Source organism: Oncorhynchus mykiss, chromosome 17 (genome assembly GCF_057628025.1).
Source record: "Oncorhynchus mykiss isolate SJ-2025 chromosome 17, ASM5762802v1, whole genome shotgun sequence".
Lineage (NCBI taxonomy): Eukaryota > Metazoa > Chordata > Actinopteri > Salmoniformes > Salmonidae > Oncorhynchus > Oncorhynchus mykiss.
The window spans coordinates 69,304,942-69,325,014 of record NC_143038.1 but is presented as its reverse complement, the minus strand read 5'-3'; positions in this window follow the sequence as shown (position 1 = coordinate 69,325,014).

The following is a 20,073-nucleotide window of genomic DNA, read 5'->3' as shown; positions in this document are numbered from 1 at the left end:
ATTAAGTTAAGAAAAACAGCTCTGTAAAAAGATTGACCAATGAAAACGTCAGAGTTACTTTATACATCTAGACAGTTCACATATTGGTATAACATCAGATGGAATTACCACAATTCAGGATGAAAGGGCATTCATATTTTTTCCTCAAATTGTATTGTTATTTGTTTATTTGGCATACAAATAAACAGATTGTCTCTCTGTATGTGTGGGGTGGGGGGAGGGGGGGGGTGGGGGGGGTAATAGAACATCCATTCTGTTGGAGAAAAATTAATTAGTCAGAAAAGTGTCTTGTTGAAAAATTGGCCTGTCATGACTCACAGACTGACTCAATAGAGCTGTAAGAATGGAAGAAAAAAAGTTCCTTCACACACACACACACACACACACACCAGGAAGAGGTCTCTGCAGTGTAGCAATCAACACACAAGATGAAAGGAAAGCTTAACATCTCAAATCAACAACTAAAAATATTTGTCACATGCGTCGAATACAACAGGTGTCACCTTACCGTGAAATGACCTTACCGTGAAATGACCTTACCGTGAAATGACCTTACCGTGAAATGACCTTACCGTGAAATGACCTTACCGTGAAATGACCTTACCGTAAAATGCTTACTTACAAGCCCGTAACCAACAGTGCAGTTCAAGAAATAGAGGTAAGAAAATATTTACTAAATAAAAAGTTATACATTAGAATGACATAACAATAACAAGGCTATATACAGGGGGCCCTGTACCAAGTCAATGTGTACATGTAGGTAGGGGTAAAGTGACTATGCATTGATGATAAACAGCAAGTAGCAGCAGTGTAAAAACAAAGGTAGGTGGGGTCAATGTAAATAGTCCGGGTGGCCATTTTGATTAATTGTTCAGCAGTATTATAGCTTGGGGGTATAAGCTGTTAAGGAGCTTTTTGGACCGAGACTTGACACTCTGGTACCGCTTTCCTTCCTCTGATACCTCCTGGTAAACTGGTCCTGGATGGCAGGAAGGATGGTCCCAGTGATGTATTGGGCTGTACGCACTACCCTCTGTAGCATCTTACCGAGCCATTGCCATACCAGGCGGTGAAGTAACTGGTCAGGATGCTCTCGATGGTGCAGCTGTGGAACTTTTTTAGGATCTGGGGACCCATGCCAAATCATTTCAGTCTTCTGAAGGGGAAGAGGTGTTGTCGTGCCCTCTTCACAACTGTCTTGGTGTGTTTAGACCATGATGGTTTGTTGGTGATGAGGATGTTGGCCTGGAAACACACTGACAGGTCTTTGACCTCCTCCTTATAGGCTGTCTCATTGTTGTCGGTGATCAGGCCTACCACTGTTGTGTCCTCAGCAAACTTAATGATGGTGTTGGAGTCGTGATTGCCACACAGTCGTGGGTGAACAGGGAATGCAGGAGGGGACTAAGCACGCAACCCTGGGGGCATCCCGTCAGGATCCAGGAGCTTTGTGTGCACTATGGTGTTGAATGCTGAGCTGTAGTCAATGAACAGCATTCTCACATAGATGTCCCTTTTGTCCAGGTGGGAAAGGGCAGTGTGGAGTACATTTGAGGTTGCATAATCTGTGGATCTGTTGGGGCAGTATGCGAATTGGAGTGGGTCTAGGGTTTCGGGGATGATGGTGTTGATGTGAGCCATTATCAACCTTTCAAAGCTGGCTGCAGACATGAGTGTTACAGGGCGGTAGTCATTTAGGCAGGTTACTTTCACATTCTTGGGCACAGGGACTATGGTGGTCTGCTTGAAACATGTGGGTATTACAGACTCGGTCAAAGACAGATTGAAAATGTCAGTGAAGACACTTGCCAGTTGGACGGCGCATGCTCTGAGTACTCTCCCTGGTAATCTGTCTGGTCCCACGGCCTTGCGAATGTTGACCTGTTTAAAGGTCTTGCTCACATCAAGTACGGAGAGTGTGATCACATAGTCGTCCGGAACAGCTGGTGCTCTCATGCGTGCTTCAGTGTAGCTTGCCTCGAATCGAGCATAAAAGGCATTTAGCTCGTCTGGTAGGCTCACGTCAGTGGGCAGCTCACAGCGGTGTTTCCCTTTGTAGTCCATAATAGTTTGCAAGCCCTGCCACAAAAGACGAACATCAGAGACTGTGTAGTAGGATTCAATCTTAGTCCTGAATTGATGCTTTACCTGTTTGATGGTTCATCTGAGGGCTTAGCGGGAGTTCTTATAAGCATTCGGATTAGTGTCCTTCTCTTGGAAAGCGGTAGCTCTAGCCTTTAGCTTGGTGTGGATGTTGCCTGTAATCCATGGCTTCTAATTGGGATATTTACGTACAGTCACTGTGGGGGCGACGTCCTCAATGCACTTATTGATGATGCTGGTGACTGAGGTGGTATACTCCTCAATACCATTGGATGATTCACGGAACATTTTCCTGTCTGTGCTAGCAAATCAGTCCTGTAGCGTAGCATCCGTGTCATCAGACCACTTCCATATTGTCACTGGTACTTCCTGCTTTAATTTTTACTAGTAAGCAGGAATCAGGAGGATAGAGTTATGGTCAGATTTTCCAAATGTAGGGCGAGAGAGAGCTTTGTATGCTTCTCAGTGTGTGGACTAAAATGTTTTACACATGTTGGTAGAAATGAGGTAAAACTGGTTTAAGTTTGCCTGCATTAAAGTCCCCGGCCACTAGGAGCGCCACTTCTGGGTGAGCATTGTCTTGTTTGCCTTATAAAGCTCCTTGAGTGTGGTCTTAGTGCCAGCATCGGTTTGTGGTGGTATATAGACAGCTACGAATAATATAGATGAAAACTCTCTTGGTAGATAGTGTGGTCTACTGCTTATCATGAGATACTCTACCTCAGGCGAGCAATAGCTCGAAACTTCCTTAATGTTAGACATTGCGCACCAGCAGTTATTGACAAATAGACACACACCCCCACCCCTCATCTTACCAGACGTAGCTACTCTGTCCATTCAATACACAAAAAAAACAGCCAGCTCTATGTTATCCATGTCGTCGTTCAGCCACGACTCGGTGAAACATAAGATATTGCGGTTTTTAATGTCTTGTTGGTACTGTAGGATAATCTCGACCGTAGATCATCAACTTTGTTTTCTGGTGAGAGAGAGAGTTTGGTTACCAATAGGCTTTGTCTATTGCAGTATACTCAACACGGGTCCTCATGGAGTAACCTGGGGTTCGGTTACAAAAAGGTAAAGTCTTCTGGGTTACATTCAGGACTCGAGCTGAAAATCATTCAATTCCACATTGCTGACAGTTTATTGGGGTTAGGAGACTGTCCACCTGCCTTCTCCACATCATCTCTGTGACTCTACACTGTCTCGTCTCCCGGGGGACCCTGTTGAGTTTATTAGCATTACATTATTCTGGAGAGGGGAGAAGGGGTTGTTGAATAAGGGAGGAGATTTGTGCAGGTGGCAGAACAGGATGAGGTGACCTTTGTGGGGGTCATAGTGTGTCTGTGTGTGTGTGTCAGGACTAATGGCAGGGTTTCTGTCACAACCTGGAGGACTTCTAGAGGTATTCACTGACGCACGCACACACACACACAAACAGTGGGGCAAAAAAGTATTTAGTCAGCCACCAATTGTGCAAGTTCTCCCACTTAAAAAGATGAGAGAGGCCTGTAATTTTCATCATAGGTACACTTCAACTATGACAGACAAAAGGAGAAAAAAAATCCAGAAAATCACATTGTAGGATTTGTAATAAATTTATTTGCAAATTATGGTGGAAAATAAGTATTTGGTCAATAATAAAAGTTTATCTCAATACTGTTATATACCCTTTGTTGGCAATGACAGAGGTCAAACGTTTTCTGTAAGTCTTCACAAAGTTTTCACACACTGTTGCTGGTATTTTGGCCCATTCCTCCATGCAGATCTCCTCTAGAGCAGTGATGTTTTGGGGCTGTTGCTGGGCAACACCGACTTTCAACTCCATCCAAAGATTTTCTATGGGGTTGAGATCTGGAGACTGGCTAGGCCACTCCAGGACCTTGAAATGCTTCTTGCGAAGCCACTCCTTCGTTGCCCGGGCGGTGTGTTTGGGATCATTGTCATGCTGAAAGACACAGCCACGTTTCATCTTCAATGCCCTTGCTGATGGAAGGAGGTTTTCACTCAAAATCTCACGATACATGGCCCCATTCATTCTTTCCTTTACACGGATCAGTCGTCCTGGTCCCTTTGCAGAAAAAAGCCCTGACCAAACTAACACAAAGACATAATAAATTAACTAAGGTCAGAACGTGACACTAATTGCTGCCTGTGCCCTCCCGCCTGGCTACCATCACTACTCTGGATGGTTCTGACCTAGAATATGTGGACAACTACAAATACCTAGGTGTCTGGATAGACTGTACACTCAAACATCCCCAATCCAAAATGAAATCTAGAATTGGCTTCCTATTTCGCAACAAAGCCTCCTTCACTCATGCCGCAAAACATACCCTCGTAAAACTGACTATCCTACTGATCCTCGACTTCGGCGATGTAATTTACAAAATAGCCTCCAACACTCTACTCAGCATACAGGATGTAGTCTATCACAGTGCCATCTGTTTTGTCACCAAAGCTCCATATACCACCCACCACTGCGACCTGGATGCTCTCGTTGGCTGGCCCTCGATACATATCTGTCGCCAAACCCACTGGCTCCAGGTCATCTATAAGTCTTTGCTAGGTAAAGCCCCGCCTTATCTCAGGTCATCATAGCAACACCCACCCGTAGCACCCGCTACAGGAGGTACTGTGTATTGCACTGGTCCTCCCAAAAGCCAACACTTCCTTTGGATGCCTTTCCTTCCAGTTCTCTGCTGCCAATGACTGGAACAAATTGAAAAAATCACTGAAGCTGGAGACATATCTCCCTCTCTAACTTTAAGCATCAGCTGTCAGAGCAGCTTAACAATCACTGTACCTGTACACAGCCAATCTGTAAATAGCACACCCGACTACCTCATCCCCATAGTATTACTTACCTCTTTCTCTTTTGCACCCCAGTATCTCTACTTGCACATCCTCTGAACATCTATCACTCCAAAAGGAATGCTACATTGTAATTATTTTCACCTCTAGGGCCTATTTATTGCCTTACCTCCCTACATTTGCACAGACTGTACATAGATTTTTCTATTTTTCTTTTCTTTTGTGTTATTGACTGTGCGTTTGTTTATGTGTAACTCTGTGTTGTTGTTTTTGTCGCACTGATTTGCTTTATCTTGACCAGGTCGCAGGCAGACATAATGTCAGTACGATGGGTTTTGCATCATATGTCATACCGGCTGTACATCTGCTTGCTTGAACGGTCAATAGCTCAGATAAACATGAAATTAACCCGGGAATCGACAGAACATCGCTCAGAGATGCAAAAATATGATATAACATTCAAAATGGGTGAAAGCTTGTTGCACTCATAGATGCACGCATGAGCACACACACACGCACAAACACACACACGCACAAACACGCACACACACACACACACACACACACACACACACACACACACACACACACACACACACACACACACACACACACACACACACACACACACAGAGACCTCTCTCTTTAGCGTCATCATGCCCTGGAAGTGAGGAACGAGACTGATAGCTAGCTATACAATGACTAGAGCCAACCACCTTCTGTCTGTCTGTCCTGTCCTGTTCTGTTCTGTTCTGTCTGTCCTGTCCTGTTCTCTCTGTCCTGTCCTCTCCTGTCCTGTCTGTCCTGTCCTGTCTGGCCTGTTCTGTCTGTCCTGTCCTGTTCTGTCTGTCCTCTCCTGTTCTGTCTGTCGTGTTCTGTCTGTCTGTCGTGTTCTGTCTGTCTGTCTGTCTGTCTGTCTGTCTGTCCTCTCCTGTTCTGTCTGTCCTCTCCTTTTCTGTCTGTCTGTCCTCTCCTGTTCTGTCTGTCCTCTCCTGTTCTGTCTGTCTGTCCTCCCCTGTTGTCTGTCTGTCCTCTCCTGTTGTCTGTCCATCCTCTCCTGTTCTGTCTCTTCTCTCCTATTCTGTCTGTCCTCTCCTGTTCTGTCTCTCCTCTCCTATTGCCTGTCTGTCCTCTCCTGTTGTCTCTGTCCTCTCCTGTTGTCTGTCCATCCTCTTCTGTTCTGTCTGTCCTCTCCTTAGCCAGCCAGTTAGCTCAACCCTCTCCTCCCCCATCCCTCCATCCCGTTACCACCTCCCCTCTCTCTTTAAAATGTCAGATTTAATATCAAATGAGGTCTGGTCTGTAATGTGAAGTTAGAAATACATGTAGGGTGGCCCCCCCCAAGACCTAATCTACCCAGGGCTCTACCCAGGGCTCTACCCAGGGCTCTTACCCAGGGCTCTTACCCAGGGCTCTTACCCAGGGCTCTACCCAGGGCTCTACCCAGGGCTCTTACCCAGGGCTCTACCCAGGGCTCTTACCCAGGGCTCTACCCAGGGCTCTTACCCAGGGCTCTACCCAGGGCTCTTACCCAGGCCTCTACCCAGGGCTCTTACCCAGGGCTCTACCCAGGGCTCTTACCCAGGGCTCTACCCAGGGCTCTTACCCAGGGCTCTACCCAGGGCTCTTACCCAGGGCTCTACCCAGGGCTCTTACCCAGGGCCTCTACAAAGGGCCTCTACAAAGGGCTCTACCCAAGGCTCTTACCCAGGGCTCTTACCCAGGGCTCTACCCAGGGATCGTGGACTTCAGGAAACAGCAGAGGGAGCACCCCCCATTCACATCGACGGGACAGTAGTGGAGAAGGTGGAACGTTTGAAGTTCCTGGGCGTACACATCACAGACAAACTGAAATGGTCCAACCACACAGACAGCGTTGTGAAGAAGGCACAACAGCGCCTCTTCAACCTCAGTAGTCTGAAGAAATTTGGCTTGTCACCTAAAACACTCACAAACCTTTACAGATGCACAATTGAGAGCATCCTGTCGGGCTGTATCACTGCCTGATACGGCAACTGCACCGCCCTCAACCGCAAGGCTCTCCAGAGTCTGCACAACGCATCACCAGGGGCAAACTACCTGCCCTGATTCCACACTCCAGGGGCCCTCACCTCCCTGTAGGCCGTATCGTCGTTGCTGGTAATCAAGTCTACCACTGTATTGTCATCTGCAAACTTGATGATTGAGTTGGAGGCATGCATAGCCACTGTCATGACATTGGCCTGTGGGTAAGGTTTATGACACCCCCCCCATAAATACCTTTCTCCCTTCTCTCTCTCTTGACTCTACAGAGGGACTCTTGAATAGCCTTTGTTAAACAGAGATTCTGGGAACATCAGAAGGTGGGGGGAAATTAATCATATTTTGGTAATCCAACCAGTTGAACATATGCGTTGGTACTTAATGAATATGATGTCAGTTCGGTTGTCATCTGAGACATTCTCATCAATGATAGGATGACAAACGATACAGTGGAAAGTCTACACATTATAGTTATCAGATTCACATGGAATTGTGCAATTTAAATGTTTGAATATGAAATTACTTGGGAGGGGATGAAATGTGATTTTAGCTTCTAAAATGTGAGAATTGGGTTTTCATGAGGGAATTAGGCCCACCCACGTGAAGAGACATTGGTTATAAACTATGAAACACTATGAAACACGCCCTTCTCTCCCTTCCTATATAAAGCCTTGATGACAATATAACTTTCTGTTCCTTTCTGTTCCGGGTACATTAGGATGACGATCTGATGTAAGAATGGTTCAGATAATAACTACAGAACGAAGCCAACCTGAGTGTGAGCTTTGGTCATAAATGGTATGAACTTTGAACTCTTATTCACTACAGAAGTGATACCTCCTAGCCGTTGAGTTAGCCACAGCAGCTGCAAACGTGGGCAAGGAAAGAACAGACTGAGTATTCCGTCTACCACACAACGACGTTACTACAATGTGTTCAATTTACCAGAGACATTCTTCCGAGGACAGGAAGATCTCTGTTGGCCTGTCACGCCCTGACCGTTGATTGCTTTGTATGTTTCTATTTTTAGTATGGTCAGGTTGTGATGTGGGTGGGTATTCTATGTTGTAGGTCTAGGTTTTCTTTTTCTATGTGTTTGGCCTGGTATGGTTCTCAATCAGAGGCAGCTGTCTATCGTTGTCTCTGATTGAGAGCCATACTTAGGTAGCCTGTTTTCCCATTTTCAGTTGTGGGTGATTATTTTCTGGTTAGTGTTGTTTGCGTATTCATTCTGGATTAAAAGTATTATGGACACGTACCACACTGCATTTTGGTCCTCCTCTCCTTCCACCAATGAAAATCGTTACATGGCCAACACGACCAGCATCTACGACCAACCTACCGAGGAGCAACTCAGAGTAAATATTTATTGCATTTTCCTTTTTCTAGATTGGCGGTAATTTAGAATGCATAAGATTCTGTATTTACAATAGAGTAGCTGTCTACGGCCCGATAGAGACATCGCTTCTCCCTTTGTTCCTCAGTCTTCTCGCTCTTTCACTCAAACCCAACCCATTTTTCTTTGTGTAACCGGCTGTCATATCTGTTCCGTCCACTAGGGACGTTTCCCTTTATGACATCATTTGTAATCAAGGTATGATTCATTCTGTGTATATGTAATTCTGTGTGATTAGTTAGGTATTTAGTAAATAAATAATTGAACCCAATTTTGTATTGCTGATTCAACTTGTTAGCCAGGGTTCGTGAATAACAACTTTCAGATGAGACTGAAATAAGGTGACGATTAATATTGACTGCTATTGATATAAAATATTACTAGGTCTTTAAGAATTTATTCGGAAGATAACAGCTTTATAAATATAATTTTGTGGTGCCCCGACATTCTAATTAATTACATTTACCTGATTAGCTCAATCAGGTAATATTAATTACAGATTAAGGATTTTATATAATAGCATGTCATATCACTTAATCCGGCATAGCCAAAGACACAACACCACACAGTCATGGGTGATACAGGGAGTACAGGAGAGGGCTGAGCACACACCCTTGTGGGGCCCCATTGTTGAGGATCAATGGGGTGGAGATGTTGTTACCTACCTTCACCACCTGGGGGCAACCTGTCAAAGTCCAGGACCCAGTTGCACAGGGCGGGGTCGAGACCCAGGGTCTCGAGCTTAATGGCGAGTTTGGAGGGTACTATGGGGATAAATGCTGAGCTGTAGTCAATGAACAGCATTCTTACATAGGTATTCCTCTCCAGATGGGATAGGGCAGTGTGCAGTGTTATAGTGATTGCATGGTCTGTAGATCTATTAGGGCGTAAGCAAATTGGAGTCGGTCTCGGGTATCAGGTAAGGTGGAGGTGATATGATCCTTAACTAGTCTCTCAAAGCACTTCATGATGACAGAAGTAGTCATTTAGTTCAGTTACATTGGCTTTCTTGGGAACAGGAACAAGGGGGGCCATGTTGAAGCATGTGGGGACAGCATACTGGGATAGGGAGAGATTGAATATACATGTAAACACACCAGCCAGCTGATCTGCGCATGCTCTGAGGATGCGGCTAGGGATGCTGTCTGGGCCGGCAGCCTTGCGAGGGTTAACACGTTTAAATGTTTTACTCACGTTGGCCACAGAGAAGGAGAAGGCCACAGGCTTTGGTAGCGGGCCGTGCCAGTGGCACTGCATTGTCCTCAAGGCGAGCAACGAAGTTGTTTAATTTGTCTAGGAGCAAGATGTCGATGTCCCCGACGGGGCTGGTTTTATTTTTGTAATCCGTGATTGACTGTAGACCCTGCCACATACGTCTCGTGTTTGAGCCGTTGAATTGCGACTCTACTTTGTCTCTATACTGACGCTTTGCTTGTTTGTTTGCCTTGAGGAGGGAATTGATCCCTCCGGAACTTTATCCTTCATTCCGTCCCAACTTCGGCAGCTGCAACTGGGCCGTCAGACGTCGCCACAACGGGTCCGGCCAACAACGCCACTTCAGCAGCCACAACTGGCCCATCAGATGCCGCTGCAACCGGTCCGTCCGACGCCACTGCTGGTCCATCAGATACTGCTGCAACTTCGGCAGCGGCAACTGGCCCGTCCGACGACGACGCAACTTTGGGAGCTGGATCGCCCGCACTGCGTTCCTGTGATCGTCCTCGAGGCGATCACAGGAGGGGGGGGGGTTCCCATTGGGCTGTCGATTGTTGTTCCCATATCCGTTGGTTGTGTGAGTACCTATGCGTTGGTGCAGCTGTTATGCTGCGTGCGATATGTATCGTGTATTACGGGTATCGTCCCGTGTTTCTCAACGTGGTTACCCTCGCTCTTTTGTTTGGGTACAGCCCAGTGTTTTTGTATACATGTTTGTTTTGGGTGTATTAAAAAACCCTATTGTGTATTCCTGCACCTGTCTCCAAATCCTTTACACCAGCGTGACAGGAATAGTTGTAGTGTATTCGGTCATGTTTCCAGCCGCCTTGCCATGATTCAAATCGGTGGTTTGCGCTTTCAGTTTTGCTCGAATGCTGCCATCAATCCACTGTTTCTGGTTAGGAAAGGTTTTAATAGTCACAGTGGGTACGACATTTCCGATGCACTTGCTAATAAACTGGCTCACAGAGTCAGCGTATACATCAATGTTATTGTCTGATGCTATCCGGAACATATCCCAGTCCACGTGATCGAAGCAATCTTAAAGAGTGGAATCCGATTGGTCAGACCAGCTTTGGATAGACCTGAGCACTGGCGTTTCCTGTTTTAGTTTCTGTCTGTAGGCTTGGAGCAACAAAATAGAGTCATGGTCAGATTTGCCGAAGGCAGGGCGGGGGAGGGCTTTATATGCATTGCGGAAGTTAGAGTAGCAATGATCCAGAATACTACCAGATTGTGTAGCGCATTCACTATGCTGATAGAATTTAGGAAGTCTTGTTCTCAGGTTAGCTTTGTTAAAATCCCCAGCTACAATAAATGCAGGCTCAGGATGTATAGTTTCCAGTTTACACAGAGTCCAGTGAAGTTATTTCAGGGCCAACGAGGTATCTGCTTGGGGGAGATATACACGGCTGTGACTATAATCTAAGAGAATTCTCTTGGAAGATAATGAGGTCGGCATTTGATTGTAAGGAATTCTAGGTCAGGTGAACAAAAGGACTTGAGATCCTGTATGTTGTTGTGATTACGCCAGTTGTTAATCATAAGGCATACACCCCCGCCCTTCTTCTTACCAGAGAGATGTTTGTTTTTGTCGGCGCGATGCATGAATAAACCGGGTGGCTCTACCGACTCTGACAAGATGTTTGAGTGAGCCATGTTTCCGTGAAACAGAGAATGTTACAATCTCTGATATCTCTCTGGAAGGCAACTTGTGCCCTAATTTCGTCCACCTTGGACATTGGCGAGTAATATGCTCGGAAGCGGTGGATGGTGTGCTCGCCTTCTGAGTCTGACCAGTAGGCTGCTCCGTCTGCCTCTCCTCGTTGTTTTGGGTCGGGCCTCTGGGATAAGATCGCATGTCCAGGGTGGAGGTCTGAACAAAGGATCTGCTTCGGGAAAGACATATTCCTGGTCGTAATGTTGGTAAGTTGACATCACTTTTATATCTAATAGTTCTTCCCAGCTGTATGTAATAACACTTGAGATTTTCTGGGTTAACAATGTAAGAAATAATACATAAAAAAACTAATAACTGCATAGTTTTCTAAGGACCTGAAGCGAGGCGACCATCTCTGTCGGCGCCATCTTGCTGTGTGTTTTTGTGCGTGGGTGTTTGCATGTGTGTGTATGTGTGTCTTTGTGTGTGTGTTTTAGGACCTCAAATATTGCTCTGCACTGAAGGCTGAAATATTGATGTTGTCACCCCTCTCTCCCCTCTCCCCTTCTTGCCCCTTTCCTCATCCCCACCTCACCCCCCCCCCCCCCCCCCCTCGCACCTATATGAATTAACGATCTGGTCATGAAGCCTTATCATTAAATGTAATCACAATTCCTAAAGGCCACAATAGAGGAATGAATGGGGAGAAGGAGAAGATAAGTTGATCTCTCTGCTATCTCAGAGTCAAGTCATTAATCCCAGTACAGCATAGCATTTCTACACAGCCCCAGTCTATAAAGCCCAAGATCTCTTAACCATGACACCAAATGACAACTCCCTTGGCTCTCCATCATACATCCACACACACACACACACACACACACACACACATGGCACACGCTGGATTAAATATATATTTTCCCCATAGCTGTACAGTTACCACGCTGCTTGCTCCTCCCCACCGATCCCCTGCCTACTGATTGGGTTTGTGACTCGAGTTATCTTTTTTACTGACCACAAGTTATAGAGGGAAACTTCAATAACTCACCGGGCTTAATGCAATTAGTAGCCAGCCACGCAATCAATTACAAAGGTATCGCTACCAACCGACCGACCGACCTACTGACCTACCTACTGACCGACCTACTGACTGACCGACCGACCGACCGACCAACCGCTGCAGCATCACTGATGCCTGTAGATTAAGAATTATATATGATGTACACTACCCAGTCTCATCTCAATGCATATATACACTATATATACAACATATATATGATGTACACTACCCAGTCTCATCTCAATGCATATATACACTACATATACAACATATATGATGTACACTACCCAGTCTAATCTCAATGCATGTATACACTATACTGCATATACAACATATATATGATGTACACTACCCAGTCTAATCTCAATCCACATATACACTATATATACAACATATATATGAAGTACACAACCCAGTCTCATCTCAATCCATAGATAAAACAGTATATGGACACCCCTTCAAATTAGTGTATTCGGCTATTTCAGCCACACCCGTTGCTGACAGGTGTATAAAATCGAGCACACAGCTATGCAATCTCCATAGACAAACATTGGCAGTAGAATGGCCTTACGGAAGAGCTCAGTGACTTACAGTTTGTAAAATGTATGCCCTGCTCTAGAGCTGCCCCGGTCAACTGTAAGTGCTGTTATAGTTGAAACGTCTAGGAGGAACAATGGCTCAGCCGTGCATTGGTAGGCCACATAAGCTCACAGAACGGGACCACTGAGTGCTGAAGTGCATAGCTCGTAAAAATCGTCTGTCCTCGGTTGCAACACTCACTAATAAGTTCCAAACTGCCTCTGGAAGCAACGTCAGCACAATAATTGTTTGTCGGGAGCTTCATGAAATGGGTTTCCACGGTCGAACAGCCGCACACAAGCCTAAGATCACCATGCGCAATGCCAAGTGTAGGCTGGAGTGGTGTAAAGCTCGCCGCCATTGGACTTTGGAACATTGGAAACAGGTTCTCTGGAGTGATGAATCACACTTCACCATCTGGCAGTCCGACGGACTAATCTGAGTTTGGCGGGTGCCAGTAGAACGCTACCTGCCCCAATGCATCGTGCCAACTGTAACGTTTGGTAGAGGAGGAATAATGATCTGGGGCTGTTTTCATGATTCAGGCAAGGCCCCTTAGTTCCAGTGAAGGGAAATCTTAACGCTACAGCATATAATGACATTCTAGACAATTCTGTGCCAACTTTGTGGCAACAGTTTGAGGGCCTTCCCCTTTCCTGTTTCAGCATGACAATGCCCCCGTGCACAAAGCAAGGTCCATACAGAAATGGTTTGTTGAGACCGGTGTGGAAGATCTTGACTGGTCTGCACAGAGCCCTGACCTCAACCCCCTTTGAACACCTTTGGGATGAATTGGAAAGCCGACTGCAAGCCAGACCTAATCGTCCAACATCAGTGCCCGACCTCACTAATTCTCTTGTGGCTTAATGGAAGCAAGTCCCTGCAGCAATTTTACAACATCTAGTGAGTGGAAAGCCTTCTTAGAAGAGTGGAGTGAAGGGGGGGACCGACTCCATATTGGAATCATGGGCATTAGTGAATATTGTAGTGAATATTGTCCAGGTTAATAACAACCCACACAGAAGAGAGTTTTAAACACAAACCCAGATACACAGCAAGCCATTGTGGAGTGTGTGAGGGACTTCTCGGTTGGAGCTGCAATACCATAAATATAGTTCTGTTATCAAAGTAGAGGATATGATCTCTCTGAGGATGAATGCCAGGGGCCACTATCAACCGCCTGTATCTGATGTAGCCTATTGCTTATGAAGTGTTTACAGTGACAGATATCTGGCTATACCCCCAGAAAAAGTGCTTTCCTGCCTTGTAAGCAGAACAGAACCAGCCACTACTACTGCTAAGGCAGGGTTATGTCAGCACAGCACTAACACAAATGACTGATTATTGGCTGAGAGAAATTGATGATAAAAAGATTGTGGGGGCTGTTTTGTTAGACTTCAGTGTGGCTTTTGACATTATGGATCATAGTCTGCTGCTGGAAAAACATGTTATGGCTTTACACCCCCTGCTATAATGTGGATAAAGAGTTACCTGTCTAACAGATCAAATCAAATCAACATTTATTTGTCACGTGCGCCGAACACAACAGCTGTAGACCTTACATTGAAATGCTTACTGACAGGCCCTAACCAACAGTGCAATTTTTAAGTAAAAAAATGGTATTAGGTGAACAATAGATAAGTAAAGAAATAAAAACAACAGTAGAAAGACAGTGAAAAATAAAAGTAGCAAGACTGAAAGATTAGTGGAATCTGTGTGGGTAGCTGGACAGGTAGGATGACTGACAGTGAAGGTGAGTAGGTGACAGAGGAATGGATGAGACTGAGGCAGGAATTCCTTTAACCATAAAGTGGTATATTTACTGGTAGTGTCAATTCATGGACGCACAGAACTTCTGGATTAGACGGAGTTAAGCAAGAGAAAGCAGCGAGATCGGGCGATGGTGATTTCCTCCTTTTATGGAGTTGAGATCTGTGGGATATTTCCACCTGACCTAACTAAAGCACCCCTGGCCCAGCTGAGCAAGTGGCCATAAATTAAAGGATTATTCCACCAACTCCATGGGCCTACAGAGGCTATATACAGTAGCGAGGCTACATACAGTAGCAAGGCTATATAGAGTAGCGAGGCTATAACAGTAGTGAGGCTATTTACAGGCACCGGTTAGTCGGGCTCATTGAAGTAGTATGTGGGGGGGGCACACACAATGCAAATAGTCCGGACAGCCATTTGATCACCTGTTCAGGAGTCTTATGGCTTGGGCGTAAAAGCTGTTGAGAAGAATTTTGGTCCTAGACTTGGCTCTCCGGTACCGCTTGCCATGTGGTAGTAGAGAGAACAGTCTATGACTGGGCTGGCTGGGGTCTTTGACAATTTTTGACACCGCCTGGTGTAAAGGTCTTGGATGGCAGGCAGCTTAGCCCCAGTGATGGACTGGGCCGTATGCACTACTGTAGTGGCCTTCTGTCTGAGGCTGAGCAGTTGCCATACCAGGCAGTGATGCAACCAGTCAGGATGCTCTCGATGTTGCAGCTGTAGAACCTTTTGAGGATCTGAGGACCCATGCCAAATCTTTTTAGTTTTCTGAGGGGGAATAGGCTTTGTCGTGAACTCTTCATGACTGTCTTGGTGTGTTTGGACCATTCTAGTTTGTTGGTGATGTGAACACCAAGGAAATTGAAGCTCTCAACCTGCTCCACTACAGCCCTATCGATGACAATGGGGGCGTGCTCGGTCCTCCTTTTCCTGTAGTCCACAATCATCTCCTTAGTCTTGGTTAGTCTTGGTTACGTTGAACGATAGGCTGTTATTGGAGTCGTGCCTGGCACCAACCGGCCAGGTCTCTGACCTCCTCCCTATCCCTGTTGTGTCATCTGCTAACTTAATGATGGTGTTGGAGTCGTGCCTGGCCACGCAGTCGTGGGTAAACAGGGAGAAAAGGAGGTGACTGAGCACGCACCCCTGAGGGGCTCCAGTGTTGAGGATCAGCATGGCAAATGTGTTGCTACCTACCCTCACCACCTGGGGGCGCCCCGCCAGGAAGACCAGGATCCAGTTGCACAGGGAGGTGTTTAGTCCCCGAATCCTTAGCTTAGTGATGAGCTTTGAGGTTACTATGGTGTAGAATGCTGAGATGTCGTCAATGAGTAGCATTCTCACGTAGGTGTTCCTTTTGTCCAGGTGGGAAAGGGCAGCGTGGAGTGCAATAGAGATTGCATCATCTGTGGATCTGTTTGGGCGGTATGCAAATTGGAGTGGGTCGAAGGTTTCTGGGATAATGGTGTTAATGTGAGTCATTACCAGCCTTTCAAAACACTTCATGGCTACGGACGTGAGTGCTACGGGTCAGTAGTCATTTACGCAGGTTGCCTTAGTGTTCTGTTTGAAACATGTTGGTATTACAGACCCAATCAGGGACATGTTGAAAATGTCAGTGAAGACAACTGCCAGTTGGTCAGCACATGTCCGGAGCACACGTCCTGGTAATCCGTCTGGCCCCCCGGCCTTGAGAATGTTGACCTGTTATAAGGTCTTATTCACGTTGGCTATGGAGAGCATGATCACACAGTTGTCCGGAACAGCTGATGCTCTCATGCATGCCTCAGTATTGCTTGCCTCGAAGCGAGCATAGAAGTGATTTAGCTCGTCTGATAGGCTCGTGTCACTGGGAAGCTCGCGGCTGTGCTTCCCTTAGTAGTCTGTAATGGTTTGCAAGCCCTGCATTGGAGCTGGTGTAGTACGATTTAATATTAGCCCTGTATTGACGCTTTGCCTGTTTGATGGTTCGTCGGAGGGCATAGCAGGATTTCTTATAAGCTTCCAGGTTAGAGTCCTGCACCTTGAAAGCGGCAGCTCTACCCTTTAGTTCAGTGTGAATGTTGCCTGTAATCCATGGCTTCAGGTTGGTGGTATGTACGTAAAGTCACTGTGGGAATGACGTCTTCTATGCACTTATTGATAAAGCCAGTGACTGATGTGTTGTACTCCTCAATGCCATTGGAAGTAATCCTGTAACATATTCCAGTCTGTGCTGAAAAACAGTCCTGTAGCTTAGCATCTGGGTCATCTGACCACTTCCATATTTAGCGAGTTACTGGTACTTCCTGCTTCCTGCTGGCACTTCCTGCTTTAGTTTTTGTTTGTACTCTAAGCAGGAATCGGGAGGATAGAATTATGGTCAGATTTCCCAAATGGAGGGCGGGGTAGAGCTTTGCATGCATCTCTGTGTGGAGTAAAGGTGTTCTAGAGTTTTTTTTCCTCTGGTTGCACATGTGACATGTTGCTAGAAATGAGTTAAATGAGCTCATTAAATGAGCTATTACGGACTACAAAGGGAAATCCAGCCGCGAGCAGCCCAGTGAAGCGAGCCTACCAGTTGGGCTAAATGCCTTTTATGCTCGCTTCGAGGCAAGCAACACTGAAGCATGCATGAGAGCCCAAGCTGTTCCAGATGATTGTGTGATCACGATCTCTGTAGCTGATGTGAGCAAGACCTGTAATCTCTCTAGGGGGTGTGGGACGCTACCGTCCCACCTGTCCAACATCAAAAACAGAAATAATAATTATAAAAATTCATGAAACATACAAGTGTTGTACATCTTTTTAAAGATGAACGTCTTGTAAATCCAACCACGGTGTCAGATTTCAAAAATACTATGCGATTATCTGAGAACAGCGCCCAGCAACAAATCATTACAAACAGTAACCAGCCAAGTAGACGAGTAACAAAAGTCAGAAATAACGATAAAATGAATCACTTACCTTTGATGATTTTCATATGGTTACACTCACAAAACTCCCAGTTACCCAATAAATGTTTGTTTTGTTCAATCAAGTCCCTCTTTATATCCAAAAACCTCAGTTTTGTTAGCGCGTTTTGTTCAGTAAAACATTGTCTCAAACAACAGCCGGTGAAATTGCAGAGCGTGAAGCTCAACAAAACAGAAATTCTCATAATAAACATACATAAAAGATACACATGTTATACACCAGCGTAAAGATGAACTTCTTGTTAATCTAACCACTGTGTCAGATTTCAAAAAGGCATTACGGCGAAAGTAAGCCATGCAATTACCTAAGAACAGCGCCCAGCAGACAAATCCTTACAAAGAAGAGGAGTAACAAAAGTCAGAAATAGCGATAAAATGTATCTCTTACCTTTGATGATCTTCATATGATTGCACTCCCAAGACCCCATGTTACACAATAAATGTTTGTTTTGTTTGATAAAGTCCCTCTTTATATTCAAAGACCTCCGTTTTGTTCAGCAACCCATTGGAACAAAGCGCGGTCACAACAGACTGACGAAAAATCTAAAAAGTACCATAAAGGTTTGTAGAAACGTGTCAAACGATATTTATATAATCAATCCTGAGGTTGTTTTTGTCATAAACAATCAATTATATTTCAACCAGACAAAAGCTTCGTCAATAGAAAATAAAAACAAGAAATGCGCTCTCCCGGTCACGCGCTGGACTCATGTCTGGAAATGTCCACTGTCCACTCATTGAACGTGGTGTTTCTCTCTCATTTTTCAGAGTAAAAGCCTGAAACAATGCCTAAAGACTATCCACATGTAGAAGAAGCCATAGGGATTGTGAACTGTGTCATAAGTCTTTGTATGGTGGATAGGCTTTCAATGGAAAAACACAATTTCAAAATAAAAGCACTTCATGAATGGATTTTCCTCAGGTTTTCACCTGCCATATCAGTTCGGTTATACTCACAGACATTAGTTTAACAGTTTTGGAAACTTTAGAGTGTTTTCTATCCAAATCTACCAATTATATGCATATCCTAGCTTCTGGGCCTGAGTAGCAGGCAGTTTCCTTTGGGCACGCTTTTCATCCAAAATTCCGAATGCCGTCCCCTACCCTAGTGAAGTTAAACAGGTCAACATTCACAAGGCTGCTGGGACAGATGGATTAACAGGACGTGTAGTCAGAGCATGCGCGGACCAACTGGCAACGTTTACCCTTACCTACATGTATAAATGACCTCTACTAACCTGTACCCCCCGCACATTGACTCGGTACCGGTACCCCCTGTATATAGCCTCATTAATGTTATTTTCTGTTACTCTTTTAAATGTTACAATTTTTTACTTTAGTTTACAGTAAATATTTTCTTAACTCTATTTTGTTAACACTGTATTGTTGGTTAAGGGCTTGTAAGTAAGCATTTCACGGTAAGGTCTACACCTTTTGTATTCGTGGGCATCACGGCTGGCCCTTAAAAGTATCCGGAGAGCTAATAATGATATGCGTGTCAATCTCTCATAGCTCAGAGTGGAGGAGAGATTACCTTCACAACTACTTGTTTTTCTAAGAAGTGTTGACAAGCTGAATGCACCTAGCTGTCTGTTTGAACTACTAGCACATAGCTCGGACACCCATTCATACCCCACAAGACATGCCACCAGAGGTCTCTTCACAGTCCCCACGTCCAGAACAGACTATGGGAGGTGCACAGTACTACATAGAGCCATGACTACATGGAACTCTATTCCACATCAGGTAACTGATGCAGCAGTAGAATAAGATTTAAAAACAGATACAAATACACCTTATGGAACAGCAGGTACTGTGACGAGACACACACACAGGTACAGACACGCGCATACTCACACAAACGCTAGCATTCTAAACACACGTACGTTGAAATAACGTAGTATGGTGGTATGGTACATTTTGTACTGTAGATGTGTAGTGGTGTAATAATGTTATATGATCTACTGTTTTATCTTTTGTTTGGCAGGAAGAAATATCCTTAATAATCCTTAATAAACCTCAGGATGAGTAGCTGCTGCCTTGGCAGGAACTAATGGGGATCCATACTAAACCCCAGGAAGAGTAGCTGCTGCTTTGGCAGGAACTAATGGGGATCCATACTAAACCCCAGGAAGAGTAGCTGCCGCCTTGGCAGGAACTAATGGGGATCCCTACTAAACCCCAGGAAGAGTAGCTGCCGCCTTGACAGGAACTAATGGGGATCCATAATAAAACCCAGGAAGAGTAGCTGCCCCCTTGGCAGGAACTAATTGGGATCCCTACTAAACCCCAGGAAGAGTAGCTGCCGCCTTGGAAGGAACTAATGGGGATCCCTAATAAACCCCAGGAAGAGTAGCTGCCGCCTTGGCAGGAAATCATGGGGATCCCTACTAAACCTCAGGAAGAGTAGCTGCTGCCTTGGCAGGAACTAATGGGGATCCATAATAAACCCCAGGAAGAGTAGCTGCTGCCTTGGCAGGAACTAATGGGGATC